Source organism: Myotis brandtii, unplaced genomic scaffold (genome assembly GCF_000412655.1).
Source record: "Myotis brandtii unplaced genomic scaffold, ASM41265v1 scaffold853, whole genome shotgun sequence".
In the NCBI taxonomy this organism is placed as follows: Eukaryota; Metazoa; Chordata; class Mammalia; order Chiroptera; family Vespertilionidae; genus Myotis; species Myotis brandtii.
Genome location: NW_005371463.1, coordinates 187,851 through 191,387, shown reverse-complemented (window position 1 = coordinate 191,387; position 3,537 = coordinate 187,851). Strand labels below are relative to the sequence as shown.

The 3,537-nt window shown below is 42.5% G+C and overlaps 1 protein-coding gene across 4 annotated transcripts in view; it reads right to left on the bottom strand.

Annotated features, from left to right (window-relative positions):
* Positions 1–3,163, bottom strand: part of USP53 (ubiquitin specific peptidase 53) — a 75,373-nt gene extending 72,210 nt beyond the window's left edge. Inside the window, exon 1 of one of the 4 annotated variants that reach the window (XM_014532165.1) lies at positions 2,997–3,163. The gene's annotated coding sequence lies outside the window, so the exon portion shown is untranslated. Of the gene's footprint in view, positions 1–703; positions 2,346–2,996 lie in introns of those variants that run through there. The other 3 variants (XM_014532167.1, XM_014532166.1, XM_005884749.2) reach the window with 3 other exon arrangements.
* Positions 3,164–3,537: the final 374 nt, after the last annotated feature.

The window sequence follows — 3,537 nt, the reverse complement described above, 5'->3', positions numbered from 1 at the left end:
GTAATGTTGCTACTGTTATGAATCGTCATGTAAATATCTGATATGCAGGATGGTCTTAGGTACCCCTGTGAAAGGGTTGTTCGACCGCCAAAGGGGTCGCGACCCACAGGTTGAGAACCACTGACTTAAAGGAAGCACTTTCTGACTTCTCTTTGGCACGTCTGAATCACCACCATGGCTTTGGGGGCCATTATTGAGTAAAATGAGGGTGACGTGAACACAAGCACTGTGTTCTGAGACAGTGGATGTGATACCCCCGACAGCTTGACTGACGGGCAGGGGCATTCTCAGAGCGGAGATGCTGAGCAAGAGGCCGAGTCACCTCGGGGCAGCATGGACAGTGCTCGATGTCGTCACGCTACTCACTATGGTGCACGATTCAAACTCATGAACTGTTTATTGCTGGAATTTCCGTTTAATATTTCAACCTGTGGTTGAGTGCAGGTACCTAGAACGGGGAGAGCCAAATCACAGATAAGGGGACTGCTGTCCGTAAAACTTTTCAGAAAAATAACCACAAACATCCCTACTGACCACTTAAATTCATAAATAACAGGAAGTTCAGCTGCCATAAAAAATGAGAGCGACCAAATGTTACCTTGACATTGGGGTCGCCTTGTCTCAGTGCTGAGAACGCTCCCCGTGCCCGCACTCCCGTCCCGTGGGGCCCATCGTGCTCTCCTGACGTTTTAGATGAGAGTACCTGCATCATCTTCAGATGCCCTTCATTATCTGTCTTCCCTGTAGGATGCAGTATAAATCCTCAACAAAAGAGTGTATGAAGTGCAGTGAGTGGTGCCTAACGCAAGGATGAGGTACTCTACTGTCCTTTGCTGGATCAGAACACACTTCCAGGCATGGTGTGGTCCCGGGGAGCTGAAAAGGGAGTGGCATCTCGTGAAGGCAAGAGTATGAGAAAAAAGACTATTTTATCTTCAGAAACTCGGTGCAGTGGGGGGAGGACTGGCAAGAACCAGAGACGAGGCTTAGAAAAGGAAGAATGCGTATATCTGACCACTTTCACACTGTCCTACTGGTTTTTAAATCCCTAGTGCCTCGAATACAACTTATTGGTCAATAAATGTTCACTGAACAAATTTCCTACCTTGGCAACGCACAAAAGGTAAATTAAAAAGTTCCAAATCCCAAAGGAAAAGTATTTCTTCAAACTGCTTTCTGCAGGTCAATATTTGCAAAATAGAAGGCTAATGTAATGACTTCCAAGAAATTAAATTAAAAATACCATGACAACGCAGGTAACTGATTTTGTTCATTGAAATGGCTAAGATATTCAAATATGGTTTATGTTGCATAACATTTTATTTTCTGATAAGTTACAAATATGAACATAAGGTAAAACTAAAATTGTTCAACCGGATGCAGTGGTTTCCAGCGTTGGTGTGTCACAGCCACCTTTTGTAGCTCATGGAGCCTTTGGACACCTCAGAATAAAGTTTGTTAATTATGCTAAAATCCAGCTCTAACCACAGGCTCTGGTTCTAAGCATGGAGCCCAGTTTAGGAACTCCTGATAGAAGATACAGGTTAACCTGGAAAAGCAAACAACAGATACTTTTTGCCTAAATATTCTAAATATGTAGTATTCATAGTATTAAAAAAGTTCATAATAACTTGCCAGATTAAGGTTTTACATAAAGTTATTTAAAGCTTATAGAATCTTTGAAGATTTTCTCTGTGGTAGTAGTATACAGGTTGCATCCACTTCTTGCTCTTATTATGCGCACATACTGCAATGCAAAATCTAAAGTCATTACAGCGATACAAAATTAATAATATACTAACGCCACATTTGTATCATCACTAATTTCTAGCTAGCTCTCCACAGATGACATAAATGAGCACAGTCCCTCCTTTCATCCAAGAGCCCGTGAGCAACATGAGGCTAAATTGACAATCTTTTGGGCCCAGGCATACCAAGCAGCTCTGTGTCGGAATACTGCCAGCTGCAATGAGGAGCTACCTCCGCAGGCTCCCTGAGGTCTATAATTGAGAAACACCTTATCGTTAGAGCTGTCAAATAAGAAGACGTGCTGGGTAGCTTAGTAAGACAGCGTCTCTGTGGGACAGCTTCATCTACCACTTTGCAGATTTCAAACGTATTTTCAGACAATTGGAGGGTAAAGCAATGTCCCCTGTGGAATGGTAGGCCAGTGAATTCCAAACAGTTCCCGCAGGCAAAATGCCTCTGACTGTGACTTGTAAATGTGGATTTCACCTTAAAATAGATCAGCTTTTCATAATTTAACTCTCTGTCCTGCAGAAACAAACTTCTAAGCCATATAATTCCAAAATTTATTTCCTAATACTTCAGTTTACAATATTTACTTGACACTAAATAATATAAAAGACCTTGAGTCACAGAACACACTAAATTAGGTGTTTTGTGATTTTCTTTTCTTTTTAAGGAAAAAAAGTACACTAGGTGGAAAAGGTGCCCCTGCCCCATTAAAATAGCTATCTTTTTAGAACCTACTTTTTGTAACGTCTAGAGAAATAATATTAATGGATTGCCTATTACTATCAAGTTCCAACTTACCATCTACCAAAATTTATAAAAACTTTTTCAAAAATTAATAGGGAAAAAGAAATGTGTATTCTTGGCACTTATTTTTTATACACTGTCGGAAAGAATACACATCACACCAGTGAGTTTAATTTGTGAACAAATTTAAATAAATCACTTTCATGATTTAGGTCCAGTCATCACGAGCCTGGTCGCGCTGTCCAAACAGCTAATTTCAAAATCCTTTAAAACGTAAAGCAAAAACAAAAACCTTGTTTTTTCAGGCCATACTTAACTCCTACCTACAGTGAGTTAGTCCATTTGGAATTCTTATGACAATGGCAGATAAATCACATACTGCTTTTGCAAAAATAAGTTTTGTTTGTTTAATTTCTCTTCAACAGTTCACAGGATCTTGCCCTAGCCTAGCCCATATCGTGGAACTTAAAAAAGAACGGGAAAATAAAACTAACCAGTTAAGTATCCATTTAGCCAAAAGTTCACTTTGTGTCGGCACTGGCGACTCCTTTTCAATCCTGAGAACCAGCCGTGCTTTTCCTTCAAGAGCCCAGAACTACAAGCGAATCAGACCCCCTCAGCACAAAGCACTTCCTAAGTTTACTGTCGAACATCCCTCAAAAAACAGCCTTGAAAATGCCCTACGGAAAACCTCCCCTCCCCTCCCCTCCCCCCGCACACAAACTGGTTTTTCCCAGATAAAGCAACATTTGGCAAATGGCTGGGTGACACGTTAAGCCTCGCGGTGCACTTTGCAAGCCTCGCGCTGATGCAGAAAACTCTGCAGCGGGTAGCAAACCCCGAGGCGTTCAGACGGCAGCTCCGGGACCCTCCCGGCACCTGCGCAGGTGCCTCCTGTGCTCCGACGTGCAAAAGGCGCTGGTAGACGTCCCATAGGTGACCGTTCAGAAGCTAAACATTAACTTTGGAAGTGACTCCTGCCCCCCAGCAACCAGCAGCCCAGGGGCTCTCCCGGATCCGGTCACCTGTGGTCTC